The sequence below is a fragment of the Gossypium arboreum genome, chromosome 9 (assembly GCF_025698485.1).
Source record: "Gossypium arboreum isolate Shixiya-1 chromosome 9, ASM2569848v2, whole genome shotgun sequence".
Lineage (NCBI taxonomy): Eukaryota > Viridiplantae > Streptophyta > Magnoliopsida > Malvales > Malvaceae > Gossypium > Gossypium arboreum.
The window spans coordinates 72,935,811-72,954,207 of record NC_069078.1 but is presented as its reverse complement, the minus strand read 5'-3'; positions in this window follow the sequence as shown (position 1 = coordinate 72,954,207).

Below are 18,397 nucleotides of genomic sequence, written 5' to 3'. Positions count from 1 at the left end.
TCTAAGTAGTACAAGAACCTGAAACAGGACTATTGTTTAGAACTCACCAAACCTAAGGGTTGGAAATGATTGAGAAAGAAGAGCCCAAATTGTGATTTTTTCTTCGGGGTTCCTGTCAAAGATACCAGCTGAGCAAGAAGGCAGTGTAATACGTCAGTGATAAAACCTCGATGAACAACGAGCAATGTCAACCCAACCATTAAAAGGGGATCATTCTCGAAAAAAATGATGTTCTGCATTCATGCTGTAACACCTCCTACCTGTATCCGGAATAGGCTACGAGGCATTACTGGAGTTTACTGAACATTTTCAGATAATTCTGAATAATTTATTATTCATATATTTGAAAATAATCATAACGTCCTTCAATTGGGCCCTCGAAGCCCAAAACATACTTAAACATTCAATTCACATTCATGTCACATAAATATACAATTCAAACATTCAATAATTCAATTCAAGCTACACGAACTTACTTCGTTGCTTGTTCGTGTTTATAATTTCACTAATCCGAAAATTTTTCTTTTTCATGTTCAAGTCTCATATTTGAGCTACCCGGATCTTTGTAAATAAATTTTTTCATCATTTTTATTTATTTTATATTCTGACACGTTCAATTAATGCTCTAGGCAAGATTATGACTTTACCCCTGAATTTTTTGTTACTGACGATTTCATCCTTAGGCTCAAAAAAATAAAGTTCTTGTAAGTTAATGCTTGTTTCGAGACTAATTATTCTTATATATTGATAACAACCCACGAATTCTATGAAATATCAGAATTTTCCATAATTTCAACACTTTTTAATTTAATCCCTAAAACATGTTTTCACTCAATCTTGGTCTAAATTAATAATTTCATTCAATATTTTAATTTAAATAATAAAATAATCCAATTCACGCAATTTTGTCATTTCTGACTTTTTTACAAAATTGCCCATAAAATTTTATTTTTATTCAATTTAGCCCTTGAGCCTAAAACATGCAAATCAGCCATGCTAGCTAAATATTCATATATATTTTCTTCCTCCTCTTCTCTATTCCACATCCTTAATGTATATAACATGCTTATAAGTAACATTATCTATAATTTCACTATTTACTTATATGTATATTCAAAGCTATCCATCCGTGTCATAGTCATTAAATTATTTTTATCTGAAGATACAGAACTCCAAATTAAGATCTGCTAATTTTCCCTGAAACTAAACTCACATATCTTCTTACCATAATATTTTCATAATTTTTTGTTTTAGAGAATAAGTACAGTTTATTCTTTAAAATTACCTTTGTTTTGCTGTCTGATAGTGCTGACCCTTCTTCACTAAGAATTAATTATCTCCTTGTACGAGATTCAAATGATGTTTTTGATTATTCCTATTGAAAATGGACTCATTAAGGATTTTAAACCTATAAATTTAAGCCCTTAATTATTTTTCTCAAATTTTTGATAATTTTCCAAAGTTAGAACAGGGGAATCTGAAGTCATTCTAACCTTGTCTCACAAAATTTATTATTTCTAATAATTCACAATTTTATTGCTTACACTATTTTTTCTATAAGAAACTAGACTCAATAAGATTTAATTCTATATTTTGGTCATCCTCTAATTCGATTTCCACAATTTATGGTAATTTTTCAAATTTAGCTTACTGCTGCTGTCCAAAACTGTTTTAGTGCAAGATGTTTATTTACCATGTTTATAACACCCTTATTTTCTTTCTCTACACTATTTCCCATTACTTTCTCTTATCTTCTCTTCACTAACTTATCAAGAACACAAGACCATATAAAATAAAACTCTACATTAACATCAATTCCATGCTTTTTCAATAATATCAAGCTTAAAAATATATTTAAATCTTGATGTTCTTACCTTGTCCCATTGATTTCAATGTTTAACTTGATTTTCTCTCTCCTCCAGCTTCTATTTCTTGAATCTAACTTGATATTCTAGCTCCCCATAGTCTCCTTATTATTTTTCTCTCTTGGTAACCATAGAAATTCTTTTAATTTCTAAGTGAAAATGGTAAATTTTTGGTGGAAGGACTAAATTGTAAAGAAAAGAAAGTTTCTTTCTTCTCTTCTTTCTAACGTAGGGTGCATGGAAGAAGATGATGGTTGGTGTGTGTGTTCCATCTTTCTCCCACACATATATATTTATACTAAATAAAATAATAATAAATAATAAAATATCATTAAAAAAACCAATTCAAAATATTTATTAACTAATTAGTTAATCTAAAATATCACTAACATCATCATTGTCTTCTAGATTTCTCACTCCTTTTTAGTTGACCATTTTTCCCTTTATAATCTTTAAAATTCTACCATTGAGTCATCACTTAATTTGGTAAAATTACAATTTAGTCCCTTATAATTCTTTACCTATTCAATTTGGTCCTAGTTCATCCATTTTTCTTAGTTTCTAGATCATTCCATCCTTAAAATATTTGCACTATTGGTTCTTTCAATTTTTCATATTTACACTTTAACCCCTCAAATTTTGAGTTTTTACTCTTGAGTAACAAAACTTTTCTCACTTTTACAATTTAGTCCTTTCCTGAATTAATATATCATAATATAATTCCCAAGGTTGACATAACTCAAAATTTCCCCTTTTTATCACTTTATTTCCTTATTTTACTATATCTAAGACAATATCTTACTGTAAATTTTTTGGGATATTTCACATGCAAATATTATGCATACACATCTGGTCATGATACCTAGAGAATGGTGTAACAGATCAAATTGATTGAAGAAGCCACAAACCCTATACCCTTGAGTTGTAGTGGGATGGATTGAAGAAGATACAGATAATATACCCTTGAATTGTAGTGAGAAGATACAAATCCTATACCCCTGAGCTGCAGTGGGATGGATTGAAGATGGTATAAATCCTATACCCCCGAGTTGGAGTGGGATGGATGGAAGAAACCACAAATTTTATCTCCCTAAAGTTGCAGTGGAGCAAACCAGCTGAGCAAATGGTGATTATTTTTTTCAAATTTTCTGTCAATGATACCAGCTGAGCAAAAAAGGGAGGAAAACACATCAATGACAGAACTTTGATAAACAGCGGGCAATGAAAACCCAAATATTAAAAAGGGATCATTCTCATGACATTTTTCATTTCATGCAAATATCATTCATACACACCTAGTTAGGAGCATTTGACTCATTCTAATCATGACATCCTAATCGTTTGGCATAAGCATAGGCCCATGAAATCGATTCTACAAGTCATGTCCCCAGAGGATGGTGTAGCAACATCGGTAAATCTACAAATCTCATCTCCCTAAAGTAGCAGTGGAGCAGATTGAATCCACCAGCCTTATCTCCCTAAAGTTGTAGCGGAGCAAGCTGAAGAAAACGAATCTTATTTCCCTAGAGTTGCAGTGGAACAGATTGAAGCTACAAATTATGATTGATCTTATCTTTCTGATGTTGTAGTGGAGCAGATTGAAGCCACCAGCCTTATTTCCCTGAAGTTGCAGCAGAACAGACTGAAGAAAGCGAATCTTATTTCCCTGGAGTTGCATTGAAACAGAATGAAGATACAAATTATGGCGGATCTTATCTTCCTGAAGTTGTAGTGGAGCAAATTGAAGCCACTAGCCTTATCTCCCTGAAATTGCAGTGAAGCAGACTAAAAAAAGCGAATCTCATTTCCCTGGAGTTGCAGTAGAATAGATTGAAGCTACAAATTATGGTAGATCTTATCTTCTTGAAGTTGCGGTGAAGCAGATTGAAGCCACCAGCCTTATCTCCCTAAAGTTGCAGCAAAGCAGATTGAAAAAAGCGAATCTTATTTCCCTAGAGTTGCAGTGGAACAGATTGAAGCTATAGATTATGGCGGATCTTATCTTTCTGAAGTTGCACTGGAGTAGATTGAAGCTACTAGCCTTATCTCCCTAAAGTTACAGTGGAGCAGACTGAAGAAAGTGAATCTTATTTCCCTAGAATTGCAGTGGAACATATTAAAGCTACAAATTATGGCGGATCTTATCTTCCTAAAGTTGTAGTGGAGTGGATTGAAGCCACCAGTCTTATCCCCCTGAAGTTGTAGCGGCGCAGGCTGAAGACAGTAATTCTTATCTCCTTGAAGTTTCAGCAGAGTAGATCGAAGCTACAAATCTCTTCTCCCTGAAATTACATTAGAGCGAATTGAAGCAGCAATTCCTACCCTTGAAGATGTGGTGGAATGGAAGAAGGCTACTTGAAAAAGAAAATGAGCACCAAGAAGTCAGGATTCGGCGAGACCGGGCAAAATTGGTCCTTCTTAAAAGTCTTTGCTCCATTCTCATTACACGACAACGAGCAAAGAGAGGCAACTGTAGTAGGCCCAATTTGCTCAGGCCCAACTAAATTGACCAGCCCAAACAAATCCAAATAAATAAAACCAAAACAAAAAAAATATTAATAGCCTAAATAAAAAATAATAATAAAGTCCAGTCCAAATTACAAAAAAAAAAACCTAAGCCCAAATGGCCCAAAATCTAAAAAATTTTCAGCAAAGAAAGAGGCAGAAGAAACCCTAGGCGCCTCTAGGTCCTCTACTATGCTAGTATTCTGACCTCTGCCACCGCCTGCAGCATGCTTCCTCCTTCTGCTCCCTTCCATTGACCACGCCTAACCCTGCAAAACAGGACAGAAGGAGAAGGCAGAGCAGAAAGAAAAAGCAAAGAAATAGCAATAAGATTGAAACGAAATAGTAGCAATGAACAGTAGGTTAGGCTATGTAATCGGCTCTAAAAAGCCACGAATGTTGTCAATGTAATTTTTACAGAGAAAAAAATCAATAAAAAAAGAAACAGATAGTTCAAAAAAACAAAAAAAGCAATAGCAAAGACAGAAAATCAGATCTACCAAGGTGGTCATATTTTTCTTTTTCTTTTTTCTTTTCGAAACTATTTATGTATATATATAAAGTTTTTTTCTTTTTCATTTTTTAAACTATATACATATATTAAAATAGAGTATAAAAAAACTTACCTTTTGAAGTTCTCGCCGCCGTGTACGGTGGTTGACGACGGCTGACCACGGCAGCCGATGACTTGTCCGGCGATCAGATTTAAGAGAGGAGGAGAGGGTTTCAGAGAATCCTCTGAAATTTTTGAAAAGAAATAAAAGGGAAATGCTTTTTTTTTCTTCTTCAGATTTTTGGTATTTATACAGGGACTAAACGGCGCCGTTTTGGAATTAAACATTAAGCCCCAGAACGACCTCGTTTCAGCCTTAACCCGCACGTCGACCCAACCCGTCCGAAGGATTCGTGTGTTTTCAATTAATTGGCTATTTCGTGTTTAGCCCTTCTGCTTTCTTTTGGTTTTACAATTAATTTTTTATTATTTTTAATTTTGGCCCTATAATTTGTTTTGACCTCAGTTTGGTCCTTATTTGAGCGATGTAGTTTTGGAGGGCGGGGACTATTGCCCTTTTGGTCCCTCCTTATTATTCGTTCGTTCAAATTGGTCTGTTTTCTTTTATTTATCTCTGATATCGCCCAAAATTTTGTTTTAAGGTTCAAATTAGTCTTTTTATTATTATTTTCGCTATGTTATTATTAAATTAACATATTTAATATATTATTACTATTATTATTATATTTCCATATATTTTCTTATTCAAATACTATTATTATTTATCTAATTTTTATTTATCTATTTATATTTCTATTATTATTATTTTTATATTATTTATTATCATTATTATTATTATTACTATCATTATTATTATTATTATTTACTATTATTATTTATTATCATTACTATTATTTTTTACTATTATATTATTATTATTATTATTTATTTACGTATGTTTTTTATTACAAATTGTACCTTTAATTTCATTTACCTTTTGATTTGATTCTTTACTTTCAATATTTTTTATAAACTATTTTCCTTATACTTCTTTGTGTCCTTATTTTATTTGTTTTGTTATTATATTTAAAAGTTGGCATTGTCATTTCATTTGCATATTTTATCATTAGTATTATTGTCGTCATCATTGTTATCATTTATTTTTTTTACGTTATTGTTTATTCTATTTTCATTGATTGTTAATATTGATATTAAAATGACATGTATTACGTGATTATTGCCATCATACGTATTACGAGTTGCTCATTAGTACATTTATATTGTTGTTATTCATTAGCTTAATATTTTGTCCACATATCATTTTTAAATATTTCGTTAATTTTTACCCTAAAATTCATAAAAAAAGAGATTCTTTAATAAATGCAATATTCTGTGTTTGGAAATTCAAGAGATCGTGCCCTAACGTACTAGGTTTCAATTTTTCTTGTTTGAGACCGAATAACCTTCTAAAATTAAAATGTATGAGTTTTGAAAATCAAAAGACAAGCTTATTCTCGAGGGTTTAAAATGTTGTGTCCTAACGTACTGGATGTGGCATTTTATTACTTCGGGACAAGAAGGTCTTTAGCATCCATTTCGATTTACTCAAGCAAATTCTTCGTAAAAATCAACATTAGAAAAGAGAGGATCATATTTTTAATTCTTTTCGGGTTTTCAATTTTCCACACTAAGACATTGATTAATCAACTATGTACTAATTTTGGGCGTAACGAGGGTGCTAATGCTTCCTCGTACGTAACCCACTCCCGAACCCAATTTTCTGAAATTCGTAGACCAAAATTGTTATTTTAATAAATTAAACCGTTACGAGGTGACCTGATCACACCTCATAAAAATGATCGGTGGCGACTCCCATTTTTCATTTTTAAATAAAAGTCGACTCTTTCAAAAAGATGATTTCGACACAAGTATATTTATAGTATTAATACCATACATCTTTTATCTCATCTTAATGTGTAAACACCTTTAGAAGAAAAAATAAAAAATGAGGCTTAAGGGATATTTTTTTTTTAATTTGTGTAACATAGTCAACTAAGCTCTTCCATGAAAGCACACTCTATTGAGCTCTCAAATTTAAAATTTGTATAAATTAAACCTTTTAACTAACAAAATACATCGTTGGTCCTAAGATTCATCTCTAGCTTTCCCTAAAACAATTTGTTGACTTTTCCCTGATTCCAATAACATTCACTACAGCAAAACAGGTTTTTCGCGGCGTTTTTAGCCGCGTTTTTTCTTCAAACGCCGCTAATGCTCATCTATAGCAATGTTTTTCGCAAAAAGTAAAGCAGGACGTCGTCGTTTAACATTGAACTTTAGTGTTATTAGTGGCGTTTTTCCAAAAGCGCCGCTAATGCTCAGACCTATAGCGGCACTTTTTTAAAAACGCCGCTAATGCTCAGATCTATAGCGTCGTTTTTTGAAAAACGCCGCTAATGCTCGATTTATAGCAGCGTTTTTTCAAAAAGCGCCACAAAAACATTTTATTTGTTTTTTATATTAATTAAATGCAATTTGTTTTTAATTGAATATTTAACTTCTTGGGAAAAATAATGACAAGTAGAAAAATTTGAAAATAAAACATATAAAATATATGTTAAAAATGAAAAAATTAAAATACTATCATTTAAAATAATTTTAAAGCTTTTTTGGTATATGACTAATTGTCAATTTATATATTAAATAAATTCTTCTATATTTAATTTGAAAATATTGAATTACTTATCATTATAGTTTAAGGTTTATGGTTTGGAGTATATAGTTTATGGTTTAAGGTTTATGATGAGTTAATATTTTAAGGTTTATGAATTATGGGTTTAGGGTTTAAGGTTTAAGGGTTTATAGTTTATGAGTTAATATCTCAAGGTTTAGGGGTTTATGGATTATGGACTTAGGGATTATGATTTATGGTTCAAGGGTTGAGGTTTAGAGATTTAAGGTTTATGTTTTAGGGGTTAAAAGTTAAGGGTCTAGGAGTTAAGGGTACATGGGCTAAGGGTTAAGGGTACATAGTTTAGGGTTTAAAGTTTAGGGGTTAAGGGTCTAAGGTTTATGAGTTAGGGGTTATGGGTTTAGGGATTTAGGGGTTAAGGCATTAAGGGGACATGGGTTATGGGTTTAGGGTTTAGGGTAATTAGTGTTAAAAAATTAATTAAAATTTGAAATACTATCATTTAAAATAATTTTAAAGTTTTTTGGGCATATGAGTGCTTTTTTTAAATTTATATATATTAACTAATTTCAAATTTTAAAGATTTCAAATTTTCAATAATTTTCAAGATTTCAAATTTTATCTAATTCTTTAACTATTAGTTAAATTTTAAAAATTATTCATTTAAATAAAAAATTAAAATACTATTATTTAAAATAATATTAAAGTTTTTTGGGTATATAAGTGATTTTTTTTAATTTATATTGTTTTTAAATTATATATTAAATAATTTTAATTTTTAAAGGAATTAGCGGCGTTTACAAAAAACGCCACAAAAGGTATACAATAGCGCCGTTTTTATAAAAACGCCGCAAAAGAGCATCATGTTTTAAACAAAAAGGCGTCGTTTTGTAAGATTTATTAGTGGCGTTTTTTTTGAAGCGCCGTAATAGTTTTGGATTTAGCGGCGCTAGTGTATAAACGCTGCTAATATTATTTTGTTCAGATCAAAGCGTCGACGTTTTGTTAGTTTATTAGTGGCGTTTATCTAAAATGCCGCAATAGCTTACCCTTTTAGTGGTGCTATTGTGAAAACGCCGCAAATGTTAAATTATGTTGGTTAAAACATCGTCGTTTTGTTGTCTTCTTTTTACACACGGTAATACATAGAAATTTTCACAACTCTCCCCAGTTCATTTCCCCTCTTTTCCTTAGTCCCAAATCCCTAAAGAATTATCACATGTTTTTCCCCAATTCGACATCTGAAAATAACCCTTTCTTCCCCAGTTTGAAATCCCTAAAATTCACCCTTCCCACTGGCTATTGATTTCCTGTCTATAGGTGTCAGGTGTCCTGTAGGCGTTGGACTTAGGTTTCTAACTATCCCTTTTGCCTTTTTCGTATTCGTAGTGTCAGGTGTCCTGTAGGCATTGGACTTAGGTTTCTAACTATCCCTTTTGCCTTTTTCGTTTACACCTGTAAGTTCTTCTCTGCTCATCTCCTCGATAATTTTTGGGTTCAAAGGAAAAGCATATTTCTTTTCTGCTTCAGATTTCAATTTGACTAGTTATTTTCATTATTTGCTATGTTATATTCTAAGTTCATTCAAGTTTCTTATCTGGGTTTGTGTTGCTTTATTCAGTTTTGTACTAAGTGGGCATGTATTTTCTTTTAATAGCTCTCATTGAAAACTGGAATTTAAAATTTGAATCTTGTTCATGGAAAGCTTAATAGGAGTTGTATATATATATATATATATATATTTTTATCCGTGTGTGTTCTATAACTTAGTCGGTTTAGGTGTCGTCTTCATGATTGAACTTATATGAATTGTTTTGTGTTGATATAAATACATAATTCTAAATACATAAATTAAAGTTTGTGAATTTTATGAATTATTTGTTTTACCAAAATTTTATACTAATAAACTAAGATAGTAGGAACATTAGTTTTACTAAATTGAGTCGCTTGTGTTTCCTATTTCAGAACATGCGTACTAATTCAAAAATTGCTAGGGATGTTTGTGCCTAATTTTAATGTGGAGTAGTTCCGGTTAGAATTTCTTAGCTTCAAAAAGGAATAAACATGTGGTATCCTTCTGTTGGAATATCACTATTGGTCCCCAACTTTGAGTGGAGCATCTAAATCCAAAATCCATGGTTACCTTTCAATTTCCATTGAAAACATAGTTACTCTTTTTCTATTGGTTCAAATCCATACCCGTTAATAAAAATGATTGAGATTTAGTTGAGTGAAACAATAAATATAGACATATGATATGCATGTTTAAGGTTTGTTTATTTTGAATCAGTAGGTTCTTTCTCTCTATCATATGTTTATTTGTTAGTTTTGTTGATTGGCAAAGGCTTTACATTTTTTCATTAGGTGTGTTTAGTGTATGTTTAAGTAGGTTTCGGAAAAAAAGAAAAGGTCGAAATGTTTGCATATTTAAGATATTTTATGTGCCAAAGCTATTTTGCTGGATAGTGTTCCTGTTATGTGCCAAAGTTTAAACCGCAATGTATTGATCTCAAGAGAAAAAAATGATGCTCTAAGAATTTGATTTTTTTTCTTTAATAGTTAATCTTGTCTCTCTCTTTTTAAACTGCAGATACAGAAATTTTGAACGGTTGCATCGACTTTCGAATTATTCATTACATTTGCCCCCCAAAAGGATATTTTCATCAGGAACAGAGGATGCTTTTGTTCATCAGCGGTGCATTCATCTTGACAAATATCTGCAAGTAATTTATGTCCTAGTCTTTCATTTTTTAGGATGGTTACTTTTGAACCTGTTTCTTCAACTAAGCCACCTCTTTACAGGATCTGTTGTCTATACCCAATGTGGCTGAACAACATGAAATGTGAGATTTTTTAAGTGTTTCCTCAAAGGTGCGTGTCTTCTTGGAATTGGGTGCTTCCTTATTTTCTATGGATAGAATGAATGACATCCAACACTAATTGTGCTTGAAATTTTCTTTTGAAAAATTACTCTTTCGGAAAATCCTCATCCCACGTCGCAATTATACGGCCTTGCTCAGATTGTTGAGAAATTGGCTAATCCTTTGACCCCGGAGGAGTCCTTGTCCACCACCACCGTACGAGGTTGGCCTTCTTTCGAGTATTTCATCAAAGGTAATTTCAATTATCTAATTCTTAGCAATATGAATCCACCTTCGCCTTTCAATTTTACGGTGGATTTGGATTTTTTAAATTTGGGGAAAAGTTTGCCCTAACATTCAAATTGAATTTCGAGGATCCAATGCTATCAATTGCCCTGTAATTTTAACCTGTTTCCACTTTTTAGTTTGATGGTGAACTTGATTATTTTTAAATTTGGGCTAACTTGCAAACTTTTACCCTAATATTCAATTTGATGTCCCAAGGACTTGCCATTATGCTTATACTATTAAAAAATTTAATAATATAAATACGGTTCCTCTTTGTTGACCAATTCAACCTAGAATGTGGCATTTTTTTATTGAGTTATTCGGGTTTGATCATTCTAACTAGAATATAATTGTTTATTATATAGGTTTATTTAGTTACCGGCATTGGGTATCTTTGAATAAGAGATTACGCCATTGTTTTAGGCATATTACGGCAGCTGAAAATTAGTGATTATTAACTTGCGATTCATAGGTAAGAACCAGCTTTCTTTTTTTGAGAGAAAATACAACTTTCTTTCTTTTAAGAGAAAATACTATGTGATTGAGAAATTTTTTCTCAATGATGCCTAACTTCACCAGAAGTACGTAAGAAAATATTACTTTCGAACCTTTTGTATCCATTTTTTGACATATTTCAGATATGGGTGCTAAGATAAGACCAGAGACCAGAGAAAGGATCATCCAAATACATTAAAAAGTTTAGGAAAAAGTTGAGTATGCATCTAATACTTACACTTGAGTCTAAATAGCATTGCTTCTTAATTGTCCATTCAGCATTGCTGTGTGCCTTTCTACATTTATATTACTAGAAAGTTTGAACCGTTAGTTAGCATTTATATGTAGGTATGTTGTTTCTGTTCTTGGTTATTATGCCATCCTTACTATTTATGCTCTGGTTTCTGGCTGTCAATTGCACTTTGTGGTTTTACTACTTCAAAACACAAGATCTTCTAGAAATCTTCTTAAAAAAAAATCAATAAGCTAATGATAATCCAAGTAGGCATCAATAAGTTTAGGAACTCAATCATATGCTTCATCTTTCAGTCTATCATTCAGTTGTCTGGTACATGATGTTTAGCTATATTATTGTGAATCTATGGATTCTTTTTGAGCCTTGAATTCTTAGAACTTATGAAAATATCTGAATACATAAAGCAATTTTTTTTCTTACATCTGTTCTAGGTATTATCGAGCACCTAAATTAATAGTTGTTGCAAATAAATACACCACAACCATTGACATCTGCTCTAGGTACATGTTTAGTTGCTAAATTACTTAACTTATTTCTATGCATTTTCCCTTTAAATTACTTAACAAATACTATTTTTCTGACTCCAACCTCTGTTTCTTGGTGAGAATGGAGTAGACCAGCTTGTTGAAATTATTAAGGTACGTTTTAGTTCAAAATTCTTTGTCAGTTTAATGAAGCATTGAAAGGCGCCAAAAATATGGTTAAAGATGATAAATATGAATATGACTGTGATGTTTGGAAACTGCATGTCCAGCCCCATCTTCACTATTTTGCCATACATGAGTGGTGCAAATTCTGGAGTTGGAGTTTATTTTGTCAGCTGGGATTCAAAACTGCTTCTTTACATTTTGTTATTAATAGAAGTTTTCGTGAGATGGATCGAAATTAAAATATATAAAAAGAATATGGTAATATGAATATAAAATTTATTCCATGGAATCCAACACATAATTTAGATTGGGCAATAACTTTAATAGTATTTATTATGGATTACGACTACAAGTTGGATTGAAATGACATTTGTTAGTATTTGTTCAATTGAGTATTTGTTAGTATTCTAGTAAGCACCAAAATTTAAGTTACTTTAAAAACTTTGAAGTCCCATTAAATTAAAGATGAGACTCCATTAAATTTTTGAAACTTTTATAAAATTTAGAATTCTAATTAAATTACCTAATTGGATAATAACAATAATGGCCGACTTTTTCTCCAACCTTATTTTAAATTTTTTAAATTACCTAATTAAATTAAATTGTATTTAAAGTTTTATTTTGAAGATATTATTTTATTTTAATTTAATCACGATAAATATTTTGTCTACTTTTATTTTAATTTTAAATTACCTAATTAAATTAAATTGTATTTAAAATTTTATTTTATTTTATTTTAATCAGAAAAATATTTTGTCTACTTTTATTTTATTTTTAAATTACCTAATTAAATTAAATTGTATTTAAAATTTTATTTTAAATATTTTATTTTAATCACGAAAAATATTTTGTCTACTTTTATTTTATTTTTAAATTACCTAATTAAATAATCATTATTGAGCACACATGATGAACTTAATTCAAAATAAATAATTAACCCTAAACTTGTAAATTTAATCCAATAACCAATTCTTCTCTTCCCTTGTGTTTTCCCATCAACACAATCACAATCCCATCAACATAAATATATATCATATCTTATATAATTTACATAACTTACATAATACATAAATATATATCATGTCTTACACAATTTACATAAGATAAATATCTTACATAATTTACATAACTTACATAATACATAATGACGTATCATGTCTTACATAATTTACATAAGATAAATAACTTACATAATTTACATAACTTACATAATACATAAATATATATCATATCTTACATGATTTACATAAGATAATCCCTTTTATTGTCAACTTTAGATTTCAAGAACTACGAAATGGATAGGAGTTGGATGAATTTGTCAAGGGTAAGCAACGCCTATCAAAATGGAGTACAAACTTTTTTAAATTTTGCATTTCAAAATGCAAGCCAAGAGAATATGATTCTTTGCCCTTGTAAGAAGTGTGGCAACATCAATTGGCATTTTCATGAAGTTGTCTACAAATATCTAATGGTTGATGGCTTTATTCAGGGGTATAGAAAATGGATTTTCCATGGAGAGTGTACATCTAGTGGAACTTCTTCAACGATTAATCCAGCTTATCCTAATACTGCTTACCATCAGTATGTTAGACAAGATGACATGGAAGGTATGTTGCGGGATGCATTTAATATGCACAGTCATGGTAAGCAATTGTTTCCACCTGACTTTATTGCATCCGATGATTGTAATATTGGTGGAAATGTTTTTGGCAAAACGGGAACAAGTGCACTTGATGAGGAGCCAAATGAAGAAGTGGCGAAGTTCTACAATTTACTTAATGAAATGAATGAAGAACTTTACGAGGGATCAAAATATTTGAAATTGCCCTTCTACATTCGTCTATTTCACTTAAAATGTTTGGGAGGGTGGACCGGAAACTCTTTTACAATCTGCTAGAGTTTCTGAGAGAGATGTTTCTGTTTGCAAAAATCCCCTAGTTTTGTCAAGATATGAAGAGACTAATAAAAGATTTGGGCCTTGGGTACGATAAAATTCATAGTTGCCCAAATGACTGCATGTTATGCTGGGGTGATCAGAAGAACCAACAGTCTTGTCATGTTTGCGGTAAGTCTCTTTGGATGAATGGGAATACAGAAGATGTGAATGCGGATGAAGGTAGGGCACAGTTAAGAAAGAAGCCAATCAAGGTTTTGCGATATTTTCCCCTAATACCAAGACTTCAAAGGTTTTTTATGTCGTCAAAGACGGTCGATTCTATGAGGTGGCATAATGATCAACGAACCGATGATGGATTATTAAGGCATCCAGCTGATTCTTTAGCTTGGAAATCGTTTGGCAGTAAATTTCCAAGCTTTGCAAGCGATCCTCGGAATGTGAGGCTTGGGCTAGCAGCTGACGGCTTTAATCCTTTTAAAATCATGAGTACTTCAGACAAGATTTGGCTTTGTAATGCTTGTTCCTTACAATTTGCCTCCATGGATTTGCATGAAGTAATCTTCATTTATTTTATCAATGATTATCCCTGGAGAGAAAGGTCTCGGAAATGATATTGATATCTATTTGCAACCACTTATTGAAGAGTTAAAACAGTTATGGTCGGGTGTTGAGACATATGATGTATTGAGAAAGGAGAACTTTAATTTACGTGCAGCTTTGTTGTGGACAATTAATAATTTCCTGGCTTATGCTAATTTATCGGGTTGGAGTACTAAAGGACGTTATGCCTGTCTTTGTTGTGCTGCGCAAACTTGTTCGAAGTGGTTGTATAATGGGAAGAAGTTCTATTACATGGGCCATCGTCTGTGGTTAGATGGAAATCATAATTTTAGATTTCAGAGGACTCTATTTGACGGTACTGAAGAGTACAGAGGAGCTCCTGAGTAGACCGTTAGATCTGAAATCTTGTTTATGTTAAAAGATATCAACTTCAGTTATGGGAAGATAAATCAACCACCTAACACGCAATCAAAGAGAAGATCGAGGGATGAATCTAATGAAGAGGATGATCCTAATGAGGCGGACTTGTGGAAAAAAAGGAGTATTTTTTTTTAGTTACCTCATTGGGAGCACAACATTTTACGCCACAATCTTGATGTCATGAATATTGAGAAGAAAATCTGCAAGAACATAATTGGGACAATTTTGAATGTCGATGGAAAATTAAAAGACAATCTTCAGAGCCGACTTGATTTAGTTGACATGAGAATCCGGCGTGATCTTCATCCTCAAGTACTTCCGAATGGGAAATATCGGTTGCCGCCTTCTATTTTTTCAATGTCAAAGGAAGAGAAAGAAGTGTTCTCTGCATGGTGTTGAAGGATATAAAGGTCCCAGATGCGTATGCGTCAAATATATCTCGATGTGTGAGTATCAAAGATCGAAGATTATATTCATTAAAATCACATGATTACCATATCTTGATGCAAGATTTACTCATAATTGCTTTACGGAGCTGTATGTTAAAAAATGTAACGTCCTGTATAATTGAACTGTCCAATATAATGAAAGCTATTTGTGGCAAAGTTTTGGATGTTGAAGAACTTGAGAAAGTACAGGATCAAGCGGCTTTGACTTTATGCAATTTGAAGAAGATCTTTCCACCTTCTTTCTTCACTATTATGGTGCACTTGGTAATCCATCTCCCTCACGAAGCAATACTTGGTGGACCGATTTTTTATCGATGGATGTATCCTATAGAAATGTGCTAATTTATTTATCAAATATTCATTCATTCACCTCTATACATTTAGTTACAGCTTTTGATAAATATTGTATATCGTGTTTAGGTTCCTAAGCAAATTGAAGTCATATTGTCGCAATAAGCGTTATCCGAAGGATCAATTCTTTGAAGGCTACTTGGCGAGAGGAGTGCATGACCTTCATTCTAGATATTTAGAAGATCTTTGAAACACGATTGAATAGACCAAGTAGAAATGCTGGGCTCAATGATCATAACTTGGCCGAAACTTATTTATTCCAAAGTTATGGAGAACCAATCGGCAAAGTTCAAATTACAGAATTAGATGATATATCGTGGATACAAGCACATCGATATGTACTTTTTCACCACGATTCAATTGAATCGTTACACAAGTAAGTTATAAAATTTCCTTACATATTCGTCGTTTTGATTTGTTTATCTTCTAACCAATTAAAATTGTTTTTAACATAGTGAGTACAAACAAATTTTGAGATCTCGTGCACGCTCTCGAAGATTACAACATCGAGTGATTAATAAGTTATTCACAGAATCTTTTCATGAATGGTTAAGCCAAAAGGTATGTAACTAAAGTTAATAAGTTACATATAATCGTGAAATTTAGTTAATCAAATAAGAATGTTTTTACTAATACATTTATAATTATTCAATGTACTTTCGATTTAATACGTTTGGAGTGGGAAGGACGTCAATGACGAAGTTAAATGGCTTTCCCAAGGTCCGAACAGAGTAATAAAAAGATATAGTGCCTTCCTCATCAATGGATACAGATTTCATACAATGTATCGCGAGAGAATGAGGAGAAATTGTGGAGTTATTGTTAATTCTTCAATTACAAGTTATGCTAGTGCCAGGGATAGTAATCCGGTTGAGGGTAATGTGGAGTATTAAGGACTTCTTACTGACATTATTGAGTTGGATTACTATGGAAAATGGAAAGTTGTCTTATTTCGGTATGATTGGGCTGATGTTAATACTACTCGAGGAATTAAAAAAGATCAGTTTGGTTTTACAATGGTGAATTTCTCTCGCTTGATTCACACTAGATAACAATTGACGGACGAGCCATATGTATTTTCCTCTCAAGTGAAATAAGTTTTTTATTCAAAGGATCCAACTGATGAGGGTTGGTATGTTGTACTCCGGAACACCCCTAGAGACTTGTTTGACATGGGTAATGGAATTACAGATGACATCGTCGAAAGATCAGAAACATTACCTTTTCCAGAATAAAACTTAGATGAAAATATCCCTAGTACTAGTACACAACATCAATGGGTTCGACATGATGTGGATGAAGATATTTACGAATAATGATGTAGTAAGATTTTACGATTTTTTAATTATATGTAATATTATAATTTTAATCTTGGTCATTTTATATAATTTAACTATTTTATATGCACTATTATTGTTGTAATTTGTTACTAAAACTTTAACAATTTTATGTGTATTGCAGGAAAAATGCGTAGAAGAAGATTACGAGATTTAAGTATTGTCCGAATACTCCAAATTCGGAAGAAGCAAATAGTGAACAATGAGACAGTTGTTGGATCTTGAATGTGCGGAGACACTTGACGAGCTGAAGAATTTCAAAGTAATGTTAAGTTCATTTTACATGTGTTGACTTTTATTATTGATTTATTTTTCAATTTTAACACAATAATAGTATATCATTTTTCAATTTGAAAGTGGTGGGGCCTTGCAGAGTTCGAGGACGTACGCTGCTTAGAGATTTATAGACTTAGATCCTGTCGAGCGTGTCAAAGTAAGGAGAAATACTCATGGTCAGCCTGTTGGATCTGAAGCTCGACTTTTAGCAGGCTATTTGGGCATTTTAGCATGAAATGCCAATATGTTGCCCATGAACTATGAATCATGGCATCACATGCCTGATAGCAACAAAAATCAGGCTCTCGCTAATATTAACGTAACAAAATGTGAATATGATTTATAATACTTTGGTTTAAGTTTCATTTATATTTACATTCTAAACTTGTGTTTTTTTAGGAGAGATTTGCTTTAGAGGTCTCCGATGATTATATCAAGAAGGCGTTGGGTAAAAAATAGAGAGACAATAAAAGCACTTTAAAAAAACAATATTTTAAGAAAGACATAAGCCTCAAGGAAAAATTGAGAAATCTCCCACCGGGAATGCTGAGGTACCAATGGGAAGATGCGGTTAGATTCTAGAATTCAAACAAAGGAGAGGTATTATGTATTTCCAAACTCTTATATATAGTGTTTACTATATACGTAATAATAATTTCATTATGTAGGACCGTGAGCGAGTTGGAACAAGCAGCAGACAAAAACAAAAATTCACACACACGGCAGGATCGAGAAGTTTTGCTCTGTAGCTGAGGCCGAGGTATTATGAATTTATTAATTCTTTCAAATATTAATAACTTTCTACTATTAAATAATAGTTTTACTACTATATTGTAGGAAGTCAAATCTGGACAAAAAGTTGGACGCCTTCATCTTTTTGAGATTACGCATAGGAAGAAAAATAGATCTCCTATGACATCCGAAGCTGGAGAAATTATGGTATATGTAACATCCTGATTTTCGAGTTTTTCGCGATTCTTGATATTTTAAGTAAGTTTCTA